Raw genomic sequence first — 22,917 nt, 5'->3', positions numbered from 1 at the left:
GAACTGGAAATCTCACAAGAATGGGCTTTCTCACAGTATTTCCAAAAGTTTCAGACATCATAAATACTTGTGGTATTTCAACAATTCCTTTTTCAGCACTGACTTTAGCCTGGTGTTGTAGAGGGGCAAAAAGTGAAAATTAAAGGGAGGGTGGGAAAGGAAACTTGACCTTTTAATTATTAGGAATTCTAACCTTTTTAGTTGAGGAAAGCAGTGGCAGAAGAGTCTATTCCAAGGATGTTAATGAAATCATCTAGTAATAAAACAAAACAAAAAAAAGACCAGGTTAGGAAAAAGCAAAATTCAAGAGAAAGATGAGTGAAAGGAAAAGAACTTCCTGATAACATTTTCTGTTTAGTTGAAGAGTTGTGCCCCAAAGGAAATAGCAAAGGTCTTATAGATTAGGACCTTCAGGACATAAACCCAAGTCCTTTGAAGATAACGGGGAATCCATGGCATATAAATACAATACATACTGGTTGCTGAGCATAATCAGTGTGGCTTAGTACTAGAGAAACTGGACAGATGGCTTTCTTTAGAAAAGACATAATTCTATTGCGTATTTCTTCCACAACTTTAGCAATACAAGGTATGGTTTTAATGATTTTCATTCTCACCTCTTCCTGGAGCCACTGACAGCTCCTTTGAGCTGTGGGTTACTGTGTTGATTTCTAATGGAATATGGTTACCTAGTTCACAGGTGCTAGTTAGAAACTACTTAACATTTGAGCATAAGAAAAGGGGAAAGAGCATTTTCCCAAACTTTTATTACAGAGTAACTACAGAACAATCTCCAGGGGCAGAGATTTTGAGGTGCTCAGTTTAAGACATTTGAAATACTGTGGCTTTCACCTCTGCTCTGATCTGTGGTTTGTGAGCCTCTAATCCCATGGAGGAGAAGAGCCTAGCAGGATTTACACTGCCGTCCAGAAGAGCTCAGACCACGCTGGGCCTGGGTTTGCCAACATGAACAGATGCAGTGGTTAGCATTAAAATGGTGCAGATGTCTGTAAATATTACTGCAAACACATGCTTTTCTTGACCTTTTGGAAAGATAATTTCTGATCAGTTAACTGTGTGAAAGACACCACACAGTTTCAGTAGTTTATTTCCTTCATCCTTTCAAAGATCCTGTAGGTAAGTAATAGCTCAACAGCACGTGTGTTTGTGTTATCCAAGGATATTCATACAGTTAAAGGCATAGCTGACTGGCAGATGATTTACTGTTCTTGTTTCTCCATCACGCAACTCAACTCTTATCTCATCATAAGTCAAGTGAATGGCTTATGGTGTGCTCTGCAGATGAATCAGCACCAGTGATCTTGCAGCTGGTTTGTATTTGACATACAGGTACAGCATGTTTGTATGTAATTGCCAGCGAGCCAGCAATGGATTTTTGGCGGGGTCCTCAGGCAGATGTTTTGCAGATAGTGGTCTTCATAAATTTAGCTGTCCACATTGCCTTCCAGGTCATTCTTATCTGCCATGTATAACTATGAGGGAAGGAGATATACTTGAGATGCTATATCTACTGTGAATATGGTCATGTGATATGAAAATTAACAACCCAAGAAGCTATACTCAAAAAGGTTTTGTGCCCTATATCATGCCACTGCTGGAACTTCAGCACTCAGAAGATATTGTAGATGATGGTTAATAACCATAGAAATTACTGTTTTGCTTTAAAGTATTCATTTCATTCCAAGGAAAGATCTACTTGCACCCTCAGTTAAAATCTCTATTTAAAGAAAGGAAGCTTCTTGATAAATCTGATGATAATCCAACTTCTCAGTAAGATTACATAGTGAAGATAGTGGGATAGCCTAGAGAACAAAAGCCTGAATAGATTATACTGCCAATTTTACGTTGTTCTATAGTTGTACTAGATACTCCTTTTTTTTCTCAGAGTAAACCAGAAGGAGGTTTAACTAACATATCTTTAAATATCTAAAAGCAATACAACTACTAGATATTTAATACTTTTTCTATAATCCGCAGAGATAGAAAAGAACTTTTGAAGTGAGATTCACCCCATCTATATCAGACATTTCCCATATATCAGATATATGAAAATGTCGAGAGATGGCTACATCTCTGTTCACAGGTATGATTCAGCTAGAAGTTGAGCTTAGAGAAAGAAATAAATATTTCAAGTACCTAAGGATGCCCATCAAGTGTCTTCAGACACAGTACCTAACTCAGCAGGTGAAGAGAATAAATGTGTGAGAGCATCAGTCTGTTAAGCTTTCATACAATCATCACATTTGCTTTGCCCTTTAATCACTGTAGTTTTTCACTGACTTAAAGCAATGACATCACTGCAGCACAGAAGCAGAGTCACAGAACAATAAATATAAATCAAGACTCCTACTGTTAGTTCAAAACCAAAGATATATAGAGGGTTTTCCCAATATATATTCTCTTTAAAACAACTTCTTTTGATTCTTGATATTGCAAATAACTTATAGAATCATGCCTTTGTGACTGTAGTGGATTCTATAGAAGCCACTCAAGAAGAAAAAGTCTGAAGTTCTGCCACAATAAATCCTCAGGCTTCTGTTGTTCCTGTCCTCCGTAGTAATTGATTTTCCCCAAAGTTGAAAGGGGTAACTGGTATGGAGCATGTTTCCAATTTGTCTCATGCAAGAGTTTTGGGACCATCAAGGTCAACAGGACAAAAATATGCAGTTTCTGTAGATTAAGGTTCCTTCCAACCCAAATGATTGTATGTTTCTATATTTCCCGTAGTGCAAGAGATCACTACCAGTATTTGCAAACAGGAGTTTTTTGTCTAGAGTTAAAGCAAAACTGAGATTGTTGCTCATTGTCTGGCAGCAGGTCACTTTACCTTGCTTTATAGTAAACCTTTCAGACTAACTTCTTGTCTTTTTCCTCCTTCTATTAGTTTATTTGAAAATCTGGCAGCAATCTGAAAGACTTCCAAAGGGAACGTGATAGACATGCAATCAACCATTAAAGCAGTGCTTAGCACATCTGTGGTAGCAAAAGCATGACCCTGTATTTGTTGACCTGTTTTAAATCATGCATCACTTTGCTGTATAACATTTCAGTGAAGTTCAAAATAGTTTTTATTGAGAGTTGCTGCATCAGAATAATGCAAACTGGTAGAGAAACAACTATTGCACTATTTTTGAAGCTATTTCATAATACTTATAATGGAAGATGCAGATTTTTTTAAAAAAACTAGTAGACTTTATTAGATTTTACTGAAAAATTATTTTTTTCCGTAGCCCATTTCATTTTCCTATGCTGTCATTCTTTATTTTTAAAACTTAAACATGAGCTGTGAAATGTTTATCTCTACATGTGTAAAATAAGTCATATCTTTAAAATGTAAAAATGTGAAAGTAAAAATACTTCCTTATCTCGTTAATTTCTCTGTCACCTTTATCTGTATTAAAAGTCATTATTCTTGTGCATAATGGAAGGGACCTCCCTGAAATTCCTACCAGGGTAGCATCAATAACCAATACAGTGATGATATAGGTATCAATGCACCTTAAGGACTTCCTGGCCCTTCTTGATTTCTGTGACCCTCTACAAATCAGTTTTGACTTGTACTGACAATAAATGTCTGGAACTTTGCGTTTTTGCTACTGACACTGTACATCTTATTTATATTCTACATTACAGAACACTGCAATTCCTGTAGAACATGAAACTTCAGAAAAATAGCAGCAGCCAGTAAAATCCAGAAAGGAAAAACAATTAATATAAATTATATGGTTCTATAACTATAACTACAGCATTTTAGTGGGCAGGCTTCCAGTTTGGAAGGCAAGTCAGAATGCCTCTTCTGAGAATTGTTTTTATTAGTACAAGAACACAGCTACATCTGAATGCAACTAATGCCAGCCCACCATTTTGACACAATCAAGGTAAGACATCTGATTTACTACTAAATGGTAGAGGAAAGGTTACCAGGCCATTTTTGTTTACCGAGAAGTCAGTAGCCTGTCTTTAATGCTTACTTTTACTCCAGGGTTGCATGCATATTTTAGTTAATCCAAGTAAAAAATCCATAATTTTTAGCGTGGAAGACAAGGCCTGCATTATTGTTTGAAAATCTACATTAAATAGTATTAATGCACTAATCTCTTAACATTGTCTAAGTAGTCTAAATAAAAGCCTCATCAAGAAGCAAACACTGCATTAGTCTGACTGTACAATGTGACTACTGTTACAGTAGTTTAAATGGAATTCCAGTAGGTCAAAGTTTCCTCTAGTACCTCTGTTTTTTTATGTTATAATTTCAACAATATACCTTAAGAGACTTTTTTTTAAACTATCCTCATGGACCAATTCATCTGCAATTTGCTATACTTTGTAGGTTTAAAAGCCCCCACATGTTTAAGCTAGAAGAAAAAAATTCTGGACACATCAATAAAAAGGTAATATAATTCAAAACAGCTGCATGTAACATGCCATTACACAAACTGATACCACATTTCACCTCCATTTTGTATTATTATGCTATGTTAATCTCCAATTCTGGCTGTCAATATTTTATTGCAAGAGCAAGTAAAAAGTAAAATTAATTGTATTACAGAATAAAGTTACTTCTAACTAGATGAAAATATCTCACCTGTTGTACTATTACTTGCATTCTAAAATACTGTAGCAGCGTTGGAAACATGTTACCCAATAAACATTATGATTGTATGTTTACATTTAGATGTGATTATTTATATTGTGTGATGATGTATCAAGTATAGAACTAGGAAAAACATTTTCTGTAAATTATTTCATTCGAATATTGGTGTTCAAAAGATTGGTGTTAGGCATTCAAATTATAGAATCTTTCCTAAATTATTAGGTGTTAAAAATGATCTGTCTCTCTGCAGTCTGAGCTATGATTGTTCAAAAATTTATGAGTTAATTATTTGACTTGAGGAAAGTACTATTTTAACTTTTTGATTTGTCTTTTCCATGATTATTCAACCACAAAATTGTACACTATGTCTTTGCAAAAGACCTCTTCATGTTCCCATTCAAATTATTTTCACAATTGCTATTGGCTTCAGTGCTTCAGAGTTATATCAATTTAATCCCAAAATGAGTTTTCTCTCTTAAACAAATGAACTGTGGCTTCTGGAGAGAAACTAGTTTTTCGTAGATCTTTGACTGCACAAGTACTCAAGAACAGAGAATTAAAAAAGCTCTAACAGACTGAATTTATTTTAGTAATTGACCACAACCCTTAGAAAAGTAGTTTGAACTGTTTCTATAGCTAGTTATCAAATCAAAGAGGACCTGACAGTTCAATATGAATACATTTTTATGACCAGTCTAAGTTTTAATCACTGCATTTCCTGATATCAGCATCCCCTTATGTGGCAATGATGAGGACTCAGCTGGAATTTGTTTATGAAGGGAGAATTTCTTTTATCTACTCATTTTTCTGGATCTGGTGGAATTGATTAGGAGGTGGCAGACCTCACCTTTGAGGACCCACAGTGCAAAGTTGGTGAGGGACTCTCTTTCAAGAAACTATGCTAACTGAAGGCCAAGGTATTCTGCTGGTAGCTCAATCTTCCATTTAGATGTTCCTTCTCAGCAGAATGTCTCACAGTTCCAGTGAGCATCACAACAGGCTTGGTTTAAAAATGAGGTCTTAGTGATCTTTATGCTCTGGTGTGAAGCTTGTGTCCCTCAAGCCCTGTGACTCATGAGGTGTCTTCACAGCACACCAGGTTTCCTCCTATATCATGATGCCACATCAGAGACAGGGAGATATTGTGCCAAATGTGGATTTTTCCCCTCCTGCATCCCCAGCTGAGAGAGATACCTTTCTACAGTCTCTAACCCAACTGCAAATCTCCCTTCTGCTGAGTCACAGGCATGTGGTCTCAACTTGAACCAAGCTGTAAATGTCCTTGTGATGCAAGATGGACTTGCAGATGATTTGTATGTTATCCCACAGAGGTCTGTTAGCAAAAGACTCAATATTTCTCATCTCATCTCTACTGATATCAAGGAAATTTTTCTACCTCCATTGCCCAAATGAACATGGCAGAACAAGTCTTCATTCTGCTAAATACTTGGTTACATGCCAGGAGAAAGATTACTTATACTTGGAAGACTATTTGTAACAGACTGTTGATTTTTGCTGCAACGCTACAAAAATGAAATCTACATAAATATTTAATTTTAAAAAACAAATCAACCAACCAACCAAACCCACCCCACCCAAAAAAAAACCCCCAACTTAATACAAACCCCAACCCATTTAAATAATTGCATAGTGATTTTTCCCCTCTAAAACTTGCATTTAATGTGGGGGTAGAAAGACTTTATGCCCATCTGTGTATAAATTACACCTAAGGAAAAGAGTCCAGAAACTTTAAATCATAATATAGATGAACCTTGCACTCAAGTTAGTCATCACACACTGGCAAAGAGACACATCCTTTTGTTCTCTGCTCTCACATTCCAAGATGGATCCTGTACGGATTTTGCTCACAAGAAATATTAAAGCTGTAAACTTTTTTCCCCTCCACATTCCCACTGACCCATAAATAGGGTGGCAAGTAAAAGAAGTGTATGTCAGAAAGGCTCCAGCTGTTCCTCATGCTCAGTGTTCATTCCTTTTCCAGCATACTCCTCACCAATTCTCTTTATTCAAAACACACAATAAAAATACCAGCTAAAGTGAAGAAAATTTCTCACAGAGTCTTCAGCTCACACTCTTCTTACTGCTACAGCCTCACACAGCCCTTTTCTAATTCATCTGTAAAGTGCACACTGTACTGGTGTATGAAGAGCTACTTTCTTTCAAGCACTGCCCAGTCTGTCTTCTGGCCCTCACAACCCACCAAAATCTGGTTTTAAATATTCTTTATTTAAACAACTCTTGTCAATGTTGTTCACAACGTTTAACTCAGAGCTATGAGGCCTCCAGACTCAGTTTCCCACATCCTTGATAAGTGTCTTTTCTACCAGTCATCCCCTGTTTTTCTAGCTGCCTCCTCTTCCTCTTCATATATCAGCATTTATTCAAAATGAAAGATGTCCAGGAGGAGGAGTGCCAGCTGAGAAATATTTATTTAAAATTCGTGCAGTGCAGAGGTTTAACTTAAACTTCTGCTTCTTGTCTTCCATTTCTACACAGTTTTGAAACGTGAGGGCTTGTCCCTCTGAAGCACATGAGACTGAAAAGCACCATGGTCTTGAATAGCCCAGCTTACAGTTCTCTTTTTCAACCCTTGGAAAAGGCTGACAATAGACTCATAAGCTCAGGTCACACATTTGTATATGAAGTAACTTGTGTAATTATTGACCAGTATGAGGGGGAGAAACAGATGGGGGGAAACCCAGTAAATATGGACCTCTCAGTGACAGATTTTTGCACTGATCTCTTATAGTCTGGCGGCTTGTAGAGATCCAGACAGCTATTGCAGGTTCTGCTGAACAAGACCTGTGTCTGGTGCAGATGCTGCATCTCTCTGCTTCTTCGGGAATCCGCGCTCAGGAAACACATAAACACACATTTACTCTGTGGATTCCTTTCATGAGCCAAGATTGTAAAGATTCTCCCCTTTGAAGGAAGCCCAAAGGCCTGGCCTGGAATCGAAGCTGACCAGCATCCAAGGATGTGACTCAAGCTGTTAGAAGCAGAGGTTCCTCCTCAGGCCTGTTTACAGTAGAAATGGGAGAGGGAGAGACTTTGCAATTAAAAACTTTTCTTAGAGGACTCAGTCAGAGGCAAAGCTACGAGTTAAGTGACATGTTGTACCAGCAACCATGAAAACTGTTGCAGTTTCAAGATGAACACTTTGCTTCCATAGCTAAGTCTCATCTAGTCTGTGGGCAAAGGACAGTATCCAGTGGCCAGCTCCTGAAACTTGGATTCACAGTGCTACCTCAGAATTCAGTGGCAGCCCTAAACTGTGCTTGAAATAGTGAATACAACAGGGGCCTAGGTGGTGGTTGTCCCAGTCCTCAGATGATTCTTCAATGACAAATCCTGTCCATTTCTGACCATAACAGAAGCCCACTGAACTGAGACCTCCAACACAGATTGTACAGACTGATCTAACAGTTTATGCTGGTTTTAATTTAAGATTTATGGCTGTCTGTCTGGATAGTTCAGGCAACTGACATGAATAAAAAACCCCAAAATAGTAAGCACATTACTCCCTAAAATGTATATCCAAAAGAAAAGCATGTATAGGGAGTTTTCCTAAACCTTTTCCTCAGAGACATGCTTGCCTAGATGTGCTCCTGTTGCTTGACCTCTAGTCTTTCTTTGAACTAGCCCATTGAATGACCTGGATTTGAAATGTTCCGGAGAAGTCCTTGAAGGCCTCTTCCTAGGGACATGAGAGACAAAGTATGACAAACAGTGGACAAATCCCAAATATTCTGAACCCAATTTACTTCAAGTAGAAGTGATACTGCCATCAGTCTCCTCTTAAGGCCAAAGGTATTCCTTATGTTCAAGTCATTCTCACAGCCTTTATCCTCTGGAAAGTCAAGGAGAAACCATCAGAAGTCTGTAATTCTTCAGCAAGTCAACTCAATCAGCACTTCACCTATAAATAGTGGGCTAGTTTGGGGTAAAACATCTTTGATGCTGATCCAGAACATTAGGATGACCAGAGGGACTCTTTCTGACCTGAAGAGAGAGTGGGGAGTAAGGAAGACCAAGGAGGAAAACCCCCTGTGCCACGCCATCCCAAGTGCATGCCAAAGTAATGGTCATTCAGGGACACCTCTGTTTTCTCAGCCCTTTAGGCATCATATGCATTATGTTACATGATAATTTAAAAAGTAGTTATGTGACAATGTAGCAGATGAGTGTTGAAGATACAGAATATTTCTGTATTGCATGTCAGTCTCCTGTACTTCTCAGGCTTCATATCTATTTTGTGTTATTAGTGCAGTCCTTGGTGCTTCACTCTGTAAAAAGAGAGGGAGAAATAAAAACAACTGTGGGTTAATAGTACAGATAATTCTATATAGTAATTATAGAAAACACAAAAGACTGAGTAGACATCTTAAGGCTGTATTGGGTGATGTACCTGGTTGAGGCGTTCCTTCAGTAAGGAGTGCTAGCAGGACACTTGTGTATGGGATCATTCTAACCTGCATTTTGATGGTGTGTCAATGGGGTGCATAAGGAGCCAGATGACCTTGAGTTTGCCACTTCTCTCCTTTGTCATTTGCATTGAACTGAGCTCAGTGTTTCTCCCAAATGCTCAGTGTGCCAGAATAAGTTAGGCAGGCAGTGATCATGTCCCCCAAGTGCTGCATGGACATACTAAATGAGAACAGTCCTCTCTCCTCTGCCAGGTCAATGTTTTCTATCCTTGGGGCCAGCTAGCACCGTCCTGCCACAACCATACTCTTAAACAAACTGTCCAAAAAGAGTGGTTGTATCCAAACTGCTTATGCAGGATTTTTTCTGGGTCTTGTTTAACTTCTACACTACGTCCAGGAATTGTTCTGGAAAACTTTTAGTTGACTTGCACAAAATGGTTTTGAAAATTTAACCATATGGGTGAATAATGTCCAGGCTCTGTGCTTCAGTCCTTAATTTGGTAATATTAGCATAAACTGGTGCTGAGATCACAGTGGTGTGTTAATGCTCATTTATTCTCCCAGATCTTCTGTGTGGCAGAGAAACACTATTCAACCATTTTTTGTAATTTAGGCCAAGAAACAGGACTGATGTACATAATCACACTGGTTAAAGGAGCAGCCCATGTTTTGTTTCTTATGTTATTTATTCTTTCAAGGACCCTATCACTCTTTTGTTTTCAGCAGAAACTATTCAAAAATTTTTTTCATACCTATCATTTCTGCAGTGCTACTGAAAGGTCAGCCTTTTTTCCCACCAACATATTCATGACTTCTCACATCTCATAGTTTGTGCAGTATCACACTTAAAGTATCTTCATAATCCTTCAAATTTCTTCTGGAATCCGTCTACGACTGACAAGCAATGCTAGTGTTGAATAGGGAAGAAATGTATTGAGATATTTCATTTCAGTGATTTCATTTCATTTCATCTCCTGAGTTTATATTTAGCTTTTTGTCCTATCAGTATAATGGATGTCTTTTCAAAGATCACTCCTTTTGTTATACATAGCACTTAGAGGAAGACAGGGAATATGTCTGTGACAATGATATTTCCAAAGAATAATGCAAATCATATTAATTTGATCCCATTGTTATATTGGTTGTTCACACACGAAAGCATAGCATGCAGTGTTTACAGATCAAACTTTTCTTTAAAATACATGTTTTTGTTGGTTGTTGTTGTTTTTCTTGTTATTATTATTATATTTTACTTTGTTTCAATTGTTAAACTGTTCTTATCTCAATCCACAAGTTTTATTTTTGATTCTCTTCCCCATCCCAATGGGGGTAGGGTGGAAATAAGCAAGCTACTGTATAGTGCTTAGTTGCCACCTGGGCTTAAAACAAAACAGTCCTATATGAAAGGCACAAAAAGGAAAAGGACAAATAAATACACACAAAAAAAGTTAAAAATTATTAGAAAGTACAGAAAGAAACTTCCTACATTCCTATTGTTCATTACTCTCACTAATTTGTCTTTTTCTAAGATATTCAAAGTTACAATAAGAAAGACCATATATATTCTTTTCTCTGCAACTCATTTGTATTTTTGATGTATATCCAAGATAGTTGTTCCTAAATGTACAATTTAAAATACAAATTTTTCTCTCTTAGAGGTTATCGGGAGTTTAACATGGTGTAAAATAGAAAACTCAGCTCTAACTCATGTTCTTTTCACCTCACTCCACCCTCCCAAAAGAAAAAAGAAAACAGAATAAAGTGAGTTTAGTTTGACATCTCAGCTGGTTTGTTATTGCTTATTTTAAATTTGGAGAAAAAATACTGAATTCACAGGCTTTTATAAAACAGTCATTTATTTCCCTGTCAGATATAATGAAAGTCAAATGAAACAGTCAGTTACAAACATACACAAAAGTATACTCTAAAACTCGACATGAACACTCACAACAGAGACAGTCTGAATAGTGGCAAAGTCATGTGAAGTTATTGAAAAAAGTACTTTAATTTACAACAGATTTTTGTTTTCACCAACAGCTGAGGACGTATGAGTGATTAACTTACAGACTGGGTGCTCTTGGGTCTGAAGAACTTCAAACTTCTTGAAGTATCTGGAAAACATGTCAGATACTATCTGACCTCTCTGTTCCCTGAAGGATCCTGGAGGATCTGGACAACTACATGTTGTGTTGCACTAAAAAACACTGAAACCTCCCGAATGAGCCCAGGAGCTCAGTTTTGACGGGGTAGTCAAGGCAAGAGAGTACAAGTGCAGAACATCAAATGCTTTGTCTGAATTTGGTTTTGATAAAGAGAAAAAGGTTGCATGCAGAAAACCAGCCAATTTACTGCTTCATAATTTATGTTCATAAGTATTCAGTATTCAAACTACTGCCAAACTCACTTTAATGGTGAACCTTAACTGCACTAAATAATAATAAGGGTGATTTTTTGTCTAACAGACTTCTATATATACATATATATGCATGTATGCATGGCAGAATCTTCCACCAGCCATTTTGCACAGTCTAAGCAGCATCTCTGTTCCCAGCCAATGACAGTGGGTAAAGTATTCTCCTGAATCATGGGAACTACCTGCTGCTAGAAAGCAGCAAGAAGGATCTCCATTCTTGCACCAAACTAACGGCAGGGGTGGAGTAGAGAAGGGAATATGCACTGCAGTAGATGGTTGCTGCCCCTCCTTGACCTCCACATTGGCAAGAATCTAGACCTGTTCTTGACTTACTCCCTGTTTGCATATAGGTAGGCAATCACAAATTAAGGCTGCAGTTCAACCATTCCTCAGAAAATTTGCTATCTTCTGTCTTGGTGATTGAGGACTGTTAAAACAGCAGGGCAAGAGTAATCTTTCATACATAATGGTATACAAAAATTTGAATGCAAGCATTAAAGTACAACATAATGAACAAATCTAGTGTTCAGCAACTGATATCTTAATGTTTAAAATGATTTAAAACATTCTTAAAGTGATCTTTTCCTTTTTTTTTAATTTATTTAAGCACTGATCCTTTTAAGGAAAACCACTCAACATTTCCATTTGGATGCAACTTCATTATGCAGACTTAATCTCTTCTGTTGTACCAACATAATCCAAAATGTCTTGTGAGAAAGGCTCACAATATTCCTTAGTCAGAGCAACGAAAGCCCCAAGATTTAGGTTGCATAAGATTTCACTGATAATAGCATCTTTGGTATTTGGTAATGAAAAAAATCTGGGGCATAAATCATTGACTTTGTCAACATCTAGTACAGTCTGATGATTGTAAGAGGAGATAAAAGCTCTGATAAATGTTTTGTTATTTATAAATGTAGTAGGCATGGTTAGTAGTTCTTTAATTAAAGATTTACTGCTCTCAGTCCCAGGCCTCTTGTCCTTCTCTCCAGAGATGCAGATACATCTAAAACCCATATAAAGTCAAATATCTCTGCCTGGTTTTAAATTCAACATTGCTGCCTAATCAGGCTATTGGTCTTTGTCAGATAGTGGGTTACATCCACATTTGCTGAGCTTCCAGTTAAAACAACAGTATGGTGATGAAGCCTCCTTAACTACAAAGACTCAGTACACATTAACAGTGTTATTTTTAGAACTGGGTAAATATTGTAAACAATTTCTGCTCTAAATTGCTTAATATAAATAGAAGACTCTAATTTCTTCCCATATAGATAGGAAACTGTGAGCAACTGTGAGTATTGTCATAAAGTACCCTCAGAAGGGGTAAATCTTATACTTTAGAACTGAGGATCTGGGCAGTAGGATCACATTTTGAGTTCTGCCATTTATTTCCTGTGTGACCACTGACAAGTGATTTCACCTTGTCCCTGAGACAAATACAGTTTCTCAATAGTAATTAGTCAGTCTGGAGTGACAGGGGATCAGGATTGCATAGTATCCGAGACTTCTGGGTCTCACACAGAGGTGGTTCCCTTGGAGATGGTGCACCTGGAGGCCTCTGAGCAGTGCTCAGGAGTGTTCCTCCAGTGCAGTCAAAACTACTCAGATCTCTCTCAGAAAACCTGCAGGTTTCTTTCAGAAGCTCAAAAATCATTGTACTAGACTTCCTCTCACCCAGGCACAGACCTTGTCAAAAAGAGCTGCAAGCATTTAAGATCCTGCCAGCCACTCCTAGCAATAAAGAATTTTTGTAAAGAATTTCAACCACAGCACAATTCATATCCAAACCTGAGCACCAGTAAGAGCTTTGCTGTGATTCTAGTTTTCCGTTAGAGCAAAGTGCCAAACACCTTGAACTCAGTTTCTCCAAGTGTAGATGGAACAGCTCCTAGTTGCTAAGGCATTGCAGAGGCCCCAACTCAAAATCTGTAGCTTGAAGCATCCCATGGCAAACCCACTTGCAGCTCACTTGGTATGGAGCTGGTGTCCAGTCCCAACTTCCTGACAGACAGGCCCAGGCATCCTGACCTGAATGTTTCCAGAAATGCAAATACCTGTCTCCAGCAGTACACAATTACTGATATCAGTTCACAAGCATATAGCTCCAAGATCCATTACCACATGCACACTGCCAGGAGAAGTCTCCCTACTTTCCCAATTGATGCTGGATTTTGTCTTATCCTGCCTTTAAACAAGTCTTGTCACAAGAGGAATTGCTCCTTTTTGCTGTTTCCTGTCTTACCTTTCTCCTCAGAAATGCCTGCTCAGAGCACGGTGAGTCATGACATTTCAACTTAAAGGCTTATCTTCTGCTGAAACCCCCTCTTGTCCTCCTTCAAGGGATGATAGAGCTTCACAGTTCATAGCAGGAGTCAGAATTGATTTTAGAACTTGCTTAAATAGTTGATTCCTCTTTTCAAAAGCCAAACTGTCAGCCTGTACATACGCAGATATTGCCAGACCGTAACTCAGCACAGGTACTACTGAGATATACAACCTGGCATGTTCTCGTTTCCTGCCCACCGTGGTAAAGAGAAAATATTAAAGTTAAAGGCTCTGCTTGGGGTCTGGAGCACAAGTCCTATGAGGAGTGGTTGAGGGAGCTGGGATTTTTTAACCTGGAGCAGAGGAGACTCGGAGTGACCTTATCACTCTTTACAACTACCTGAAAGATGGTTGTAGCCAGGTGGGATTTGGCCTCTTCTCCCAGGCAACTGGCAATAGGACAGGATGACATAGTCTTAAGCTGTACCAGAAGATGTTTGGGTTGGACAAGAGGAAGAAGTTCTTCAGAGAAGGGGTGATTGGGCATTGGAATGGGCTGCCCAGGGAGGTGGTAGAGTCACTTTCCCTGGAGGTGTTTAAGGAAAGACTGGATGTGGCACCTGGTGCCATAGTCTAGTTGACATGGTAGTGTCGGCCATAGGTTGGACTTGATGATCTCAGAAGTCTTTTCCAACCTGATTGATCCTGTGATTTGGTGATTCTATACTGGCAGTGTGCAATTTGAAAGTAAGTTTAGATATCATAATTTAGTAACAATCTGTGAGTATTTATTTGCTCATTATAGGCTGTGGAGATTAAGTGGTAACATTGAGTGGAGTTTGGAGATAAAAGTCTCACCCAAAAGTAAATACCTGATGGAGGCAAACGCCTATGTCAGGATTCAGAACCTTACGCAGAAACTCAGTGCCATTTGAGACTTATACAAGCCATGTGCATGGTGCCAGCAAATGTGACATGGTTACTTCAGGAGAACCATATTCTCTTAGAGGAGCAACTAGAGAACAGGTGCAATACTGTATAGTAGAACCATGGAATCATAGAGTGGTTTGGGTTGGAAGGGACCTTAAAGATTGTCTAGTTCCAACCCCCCCTGACATGGGCAGGGACACCTCCCACTAGACCAGGTTTCTCGGGGCCCCATCCAGCCTGGCCTTGAACATTTCCAGGGACAGGGAATCCCCAACTGCTCTGGGCAACCTGTTCCAGTGCCTCAGCACCCTCATAGTAAAGAATTTCTTCCTAATAGTACCCAAACTAAAGAAATATATACCTATAATAAGATCAAAATCTATGTTTTATGCATATGCATGGTATAACCTATATAAGGAAATATGTACTAATTATTAAGTGAATATTAATCCTATCTTAATATATTAAGTGAACTTAATCCTATCTTAAATCTAAGTGTCTTAATTTCAAACAAAATCCTGTCCAAAGTGCCAGTGCTGTTCTCTAAGCAGAAAGGCACTTGGATTTCAGTCCAACACAGTTCTGTTGTATTGATCTATTGAGTTGTGCAGGAGAAATTCAGGAACTAAGGAATTTGCTTGATATAAATTAAGTGTGCTTTGGTTGTGTCAAAATGTGGAAACTGTCCCAGAAAGATGTTGTGAGGAAGTGCCTTGGTTAGAAGGGCATGGGGGATGAAGGGAGGGGTGGACAGATATTTTTCTTCATCCAAATTACTTGGCTAGTTTGCAAAAAACTGTTTATGGTCAACAATGAAGCAAAAGGGTAACCATGCCAACACATTTAATGTTGTTGTAAATGTGACAAAAATTATCTGTCATTGTAGCCAGAAAAAAATACATTTTAATTACTTAATGTACTTAAAATGGCAGAAAATGAATATTCTAATTGGAAAAGTAAAGTGTAAAAGACAAAATAAATACTGATACTTTGAAACTGTCCTCAGCTGTTTCTGAAAGCCCTGTCACCATGCATGTCACCGGCGATGCTGGGATAACCAAGTAAAGCTGTGTTCTGATGTTAGCAAGAAAGCATGCTCTGATGTCTAAGAAAATTTCTGCCTTTCTGAAATAATTTTTGCATTACTGTTCAGAAATCAACTAAGTAAGGGTAACAGTTCCCAACCAGGAATTGACTAACTTGAGTTTAATTTGATGATCAACACCATGATCGTTCTGATCCCAGAAGTTTTACTCGGTGTCATGCACCAGCCAGCAACCCACTGCTCCACCAGTGAGACTGGGAAGAGAATTGGAAGGTTAAAAGCTAGAAAACTTGTGGTTTGAGATAAAGGCAGTTTACTAGGAATGCAAAGGCCATGTATATAGGCAAAGCAGAACAGGGAATTAATCCATAGCTTCCCATGAGTCAGGCAGGTGTTCAGCCGTCACGTAGGGCCACATCACACATCATGGTGACTTGGGAAAACAAAATACCATCACTCTGAATGTTACCCTTTCCCCCTTCTTCCCCCCACTTCATATACTGAGCATGATGCCATAAGGTCTGGAATATCCCTTTGGTCAGTTGGGGTCACCTACCCTGGCTGTGTCTCCTCCCAGCCTCCTGTTCACCTCCAGCCTCTTCACCAGCGTGACAGTACGAAAAGCAGAAAAGGCCTAGGCTCTCTGTAAGCCCTGCTCAACAATAACAAAGACATCTCTGTATTATCAACCCTGTGTTCAACACAAATCCCAAACACATCACCATACCAGCAATTGTGAAGAAAAATAACTCTACCCCAGCTAAAACCAGCACAGTTGGTTAAGGCAGGACCAAGCATCAGTGTGAATTGTATAAGCAGTTCTGAAATGTGGATTTCTCTTACCTGCCCCGCGGAGCTGAAGAGTTCTGGGGGTTGAAGTGATGACTTGTTTTTTAATTGTTTGCTACACGATCTAGATCAATTCCTTTGCCATCAGGAAGATCTCCCTTCAGATTCTTCCCTAATATAATATCTGTTGGATGTAAATTTCCCTCTAATTAGAAAATTTAGAAAATCCTTTTTTAAAACCCTTATTTCCAGATTAGTATGTTCTTCAAATCTTCAGTGTACAGAACTATTTCTTGCATCAGGATACCAAGGGGCTGATTTCTGTGGTTGCAAATGTCAATAGCTGAGCTCACATTCAGCAGAATAGCCATTTTCTAGCAGAGTGGTGAAAGAACAAAGAAATCTGGAACTGGCTGGGATTGAACAATTAGATGTTTCTTTGCAGTTGAACCAGTTTTGTTTGCTGTAGGACTGTTGGTTATGAATCCTCATTCTGCCACCTGAACATACTCTAGCCAAATGCAAATGTCAAGAACCCTTTCCACGTCTGATACCTTCATTAAGCCCTGGTGTGCTTTTTGCACGAGGGTCCATGTGTGGTGCTGAATGTCTGGTTGCTGACTGTCTGCAGGAATCCATGACCCAGCTCCAGGTAAACCAGAATCACCCACATGGCGCTTTTCCACTTTAGCCTAGACAGTGAGATTATCAATAAATACGTTTGTTTTAGGAGCATGGTTTCTACGTTGAACATCCCATTCTTCTTCCTCCTCTCACTGATATCTCGGAATCTGTGGTTGAATGACCAAAGACCACCAAGACATCCTATGTACTCATGCAGTTACTGGCTAGTAAGGTCTGCATTAATTTCTGCCTTGAGAGGAATGGAAATGTCTATCTGCGACATAAACACGTTTGTACTTTTTTCTAAGGCATTAACTCATGTAAGACTAGATTTCTAATGACATAGAAGTTAAAAACAGATTTTAGTTATTGTTGGTGCTCTCATCTGTTTCAACATAAGTTATTTCAAAACGAGGAGGAAGATGAAGTGAACAATCAGCTCCAGGGACAGTGATAGCTGTCCCTGAAATATTCAGATGTAAGTTTGTTCACCTTGGGTCACATCTAAGCTGCAGTGGGAATTTAATCTTCTTTTGACTTGACATTAGTATGAAACCAAAACTATGTAGTTACTTTAGGTTCAGTGGTTCTAAACCAGTTTTCCACTAATAAACTCCCTGAAATTTTAGGAAATTCTGGAGACTTCTGTTTAGGCTCATTCTTAGCTTGAACACAGAGGTGGGTTCAACTTCAATTCAATCGATTTATTCAGAGAGAATTAGAATCTGACAGTTAAAATTATCCAGATTCATTAACAAGGAAAATAATGGTCAGTAATTCAAAGGAGGAGAAAGCAAAATATCTGGCTTTCCAACTGAGCTACATTAAGATCTAATAAACACTGCCAAGAAGGTATCCAGATTGCTAATCAAAATAAATCTGAAGATTACTCTGTTCTACAATGTTTTAAAGGAAATAAGTCTCTTCAATTCCAAGTCCACATTAAAGCAGCATTTTATGCTACAGCTCACTGCCCTTTAGTTTAACAGGACACCTCCTTAGTGGCCTTCCAAGCTGTAGCTTGCTGCTCAGGAACACTGACAGCTCCTGGCGTGGGCAGAGACAGTTGCTGTGGGTTTCCTTGAAGCAGGTCCAGCTGGGGGGCATGTATAATCCTCTGACTCTTCTCCAAAACATCATGACTGGGGCCTCCATAGAGCAGGATGTTATTTCATATTTATATTTAATAACCTCCTCCCTTCCAACCCCCAAGAAGGGAGGTCTTGGGACTAACACATTATCCAATAGCTCAGAAAGGTTGGATTTAATTTGCTTGATTCACTACAGGCTTTCTGTTTGACCTGGGGCTAATCACTTTGGACTAAGGCCACGAGGGGATTTAGGTAGAACCCAGATCCTTGCCAGTCTTGCTTATCCAATACCTAATTTTCTGCTGGTTGGCATGTGCAAAATTGCCTCAGCCCTGATTAGAGCCAGGCAATTTTTATGGAAGAATTCTTTGTTTGTTCAAAAATGCACTTTCGTGTTGATGGAAACTATCTGCAAATTTGTACCAGATTTGACCAATTGTTTCAGCCAAAAAAAAATATTGGAAATGTCAAGATGATTTGTTTGAACATTTTTAAGGAAAATATTTTTGAAGCTGTTCCATTTTGAATAAATAATCAAATATTCAGTGAAGTAAAACTAGGACTGATTCACCCTCATCTTAGGTAAGAAAGAGTCCCAAAAAAGTCCATTTCTTGCTTATTGTCAGTGATATCTAAAGGGAAAAGAAAAGGAACAGTTTCTAGGAGACCAAATATATCTAACAGCGTAGTGACTCAGAGATCTTTTTGAATAAGAACAAAACTTAATATTTCTTTATTAGACATATATAATTATTAAAACTGACAACAACTTCTAGGCAAAAACCTAAAGATTTGGTTCATTAACTGAAAATTTGATGCTCTTTCATGCTTACAAGATGATCTGGGGACATCATTTCCAGTTAAAAATTCAATATAGAGTTTAATATCTAACTGTATTTTAGAGACAAGATTTACGGGCCGAAACCTGATTTTTCTCCCAATATTTCTTACTGGCAATTTATTGTCCTCACTTGAACCAATTAACTAGATTATGATCAGATAATTTCCAGTCATGCACTTTCTTTGTCACTTTTATACACAGTAGGGGTGCCCAATTCAGAGCTAGAAACTCCACTGCACAGAATGAAATGTGAAAATTAGCTATTGTATTTTGTGAAGTCCCTCTGGATACTAATGCAGTCCGTTGGTTTTTTTGTGTCAAAGTTTTCTGCAGATAATTCTTCCTCATCTCCCAGAGACTCTGTGTGCTCTTACAAAACTTAAGGAGGATCATAACTGAGTTGTTGATTGCCAGTACAATTAAGGCACAACTTATTCATCTAGACCTAGGTGCCTGATGGTAAGTGAGATGACTATGCTTATCTTCCTGTTTTCTAGCTTCTGCTGGGAAGGTTATGGCCTTTCTGTGAGAACTACAGATCTGCCATCCCTCTACAGAGGTGCTGCATTCCCAAGCCGGTCTCAAATGCAACTGAACTGAACCCAAAAACCTTCAAAGTTTTTCTTCACTGAGATCCTGGCATCCAAAGAAAAGGTTCTTACTAGCACTGTGTAACTTCTAAAATAAAAATAATACCCCTCAATGCTCTGGAGGTCTGCAAACAATCTATGTGTTAGACAGTCTAAGCTCTGTTCATCAAATTGTTTTAACTCATTGTAAAAGCCAGAAGTTCATTGCTTTATTCTGAAGAGACTAACAGGCGATAAAGGGGCACAGAGAAGGGAGATGAGGAGGAAAGCCAAATTACTGGCTTCAGTTTATCAGAAAAGTTTGGGGCTGATTCCTGGGGGCAGAAGCATAGCAGCTTTTTTTCCTTCATGATAGCTAATTCCCACACTGCTATCAGCTTAGAAATTTTACTGTGCAGGATCATGTTTAGAATTTGTATATCTTTTGGACAGTGTAACATAGTTCTTAAACTGACAAACAGGATAAAGATTTTGAAACTTTTTATAGTTCACTGGAAACTGAGAAATTAATTATGTTTCATTAAAATAAACTCTCTTTAGGTTCTTAAACCCTTGGTAATTTCATTCTTTTATATTTTTTCCATTTTTCACAATTTTTTTGGTGGCTGAAAGTGTTGGATTCCTTTAGAATGTCTTAGAATGCATGGAAATATGCATGCACATATTTAAGTGTGTGTGTATGTGCATGGGCATGTGTGTGATTTCCCTCCTCTGTTCTAAAGCATAGTATTCCCACTCATAGGCAGATGAAGCTATAGAAGTTGCAGAACCTCACTTCCAGTCCCTGGCTCTAAGTGATTTATATTCTAATCAAATCTGTTGTCTCCAGCACATGGATTCAATGAAGTGTGAGATGCTCTGCCTATAAAAATGTAGGAGTAAAAAAATATAGTACATTTTTCCATTTGTTAATAAAGTTCAGCAGATGTCTGTGCAAAGGACAAACAATAGACAGGCTGCTTATGTACAAATGTGGTCTCTCTCAGTGACTTCTGTAAGCTCATAAACTTCATTTATCTAACGCAGTAAGCTATTTTCAATGAAAGTTTCATTCTGAACGAACCGTTATAGGATGATTTTCTGTAGATGACAAGCTCATAATTTCTTTTCTAATTTTAAAAGCATTCAAAACTCCATAAGTTAATCACAGCTTTCTGACTTAAGATAAGGCTTGATGGATACCTTTTTTCCACCAAGTAGTAACAATCCTTTAAAATTCAGTTAACTTACTTTGAATTCACTCAATCATTTTGTTTGTCATAACACAGTCTTTTATGACCTTTTGTGTATAAATAGGGGAAATAAATTGCTTCTGGCAACATCAAAGTGTTGTTTCACTATACATTTAATCATTAGCTTTAAATGCTCCCAAACTAATGTTCCAAGACATTGCAAAGAGGTAATAAGTTCAAAGCAATAAGAAACATAAAGCAGGACTCCAGAGTGAGTTGAAAGGATTTTCTTTAAATATATAAGAGCTTTCAAACCCATTGTACAAAACTTTGTAGGAATTTTGGCCAGAACTAAAAGAAGAGCCTTACTCCCATATTTGAATGAATTACCAGATCTGCTAGATACTGTATGCCCTTCTGAACTCAAACAATCTGTCTCCAAGAAATAAAAAGTACAAAAATAAGCTTAATTGGTTCTGATACATGTCAGAAGTTGTGCTTGTGACATATTAATAAAGCTGATGAATGGCACACATGCTTAATATGAAATCTTGCAAAACTCATAAATTTTACACTATCATTTATAGCAGAAACTTATAACAGGGAGTTTTCTTTTACATGTTCAGATTTCCTTTGTTTTCCTTTACACAAATGATTAAGTCCAATTGTTTATGAAGATACACGTCACTAAAAAGTTTTACTTTGAAGGAGTTATTTCTCCAAACCTTGTCAGCAGCCCTCAAAATATCCATGCACTTGGATCCTAGGCACTCTGAATATCTTGGAGAAATGTCTTTGTGCTGGGGAGAGCTGCAACAAAGTGTGATGCAGTTATAAGTGATTTAACAATCATAAGAGACAACAGTACAACACAGGTGAGGCATAAGAAAGTCTCATGCACTTTGAGGAGATTTAATGCCTCCTACAAAGCCTATTATAACCATGTCTTTCCTACATGAGATTTGGATTGTGACCATAATATTGTTCCACATTGTCTTCAATCTTTATCCATAATTGGCAAACTGAGAGCAGCAAGACCAGGCTGTCACTTTTTTTTTCCAATTTCACATGCAAAACTGCACATGCATGAGTTTCATGCTGAAAACATTTAATGCTGTTGCATAAAATGGAAATTTGTGAGTGCCAGCACTGAGCTGAACACAAGTACACATTGCACATGCACGCAACGGATTTTTGTTAACACTCTGCCTAAGGGCATCCTGGCACTGCCTTAATAGCCTGAAAAATATATTTCCATAGTTTTTTTTAAAAAATATGTGATTTCCATCAGGTTATCACAATTTTATCTTGATTAAAGTTGGAGGCTTGTTCGCCATCCCAAATACTTCTACGTACTGATCAGATGCACAGGAAAAGGGGATAACAGTGAGGTACAGGTTTACAGACAGTCTTGTTGTCAACAACCTTATTCAGCTCCATCCAGGTATAGTGGCTTAGTCTGTCCCTGGGAGATATGGGACACTGTTCCCCTGTGCAATTTTCCAAAATGCTGCTCACCTTTTGGAAGCTGAATAACACCTGTTCTTTCACTAGGTATCCTTTGGAGGTGCAGAGCAGGAGAAATAATTTGTCTGTTGACTTTTAGCTCTTTAGTCTTTGATGCATAATGAATACACACCATAAACCCTCTAAAAAATAGACTATTATTAATTAAAGAGTAATCAAGAGCTAAAAAAAATTCACTTTCCCTTGGCCTAGTCAGTTCAGTTCATACTGTTTTAAATCAAGAAATAAATCTAAAGCAACGTTCGCTATATAAATCTGCAGAAGATCATCTGAGATAGACAGCACCACATATGTTTATAGTTGAGAATCTGGCAGCCAGAAGATGTAACAACTGATGGTCAAGATGTTCTGGTTCAGAGTTGGAAAGTAAATAATTCCTGAGAGGAAGGATTCTACGGTTCTGGGCAGCTGATCCGGTAATAAAATAAATAAGCAATAAAATCCACTTCCTGTTTTGAGAGTTCACATTTCATACTGGCAAAATTCTCCTATTAAATTCAATTTCATGCTTCCATAAATAAACCTGGCACCTTTTTAAACACTTTTCCATCTGTTTTACAACTA

Source organism: Manacus candei, unplaced genomic scaffold, assembly GCF_025592945.1.
Source record: "Manacus candei isolate 608988 ecotype Guabito, Panama unplaced genomic scaffold, ASM2559294v1 h1tg000011l, whole genome shotgun sequence".
Taxonomy (NCBI): domain Eukaryota; kingdom Metazoa; phylum Chordata; class Aves; order Passeriformes; family Pipridae; genus Manacus; species Manacus candei.
The sequence above is the reverse complement of the archived record's forward strand: the minus strand, read 5'-3'. Positions refer to the sequence as shown.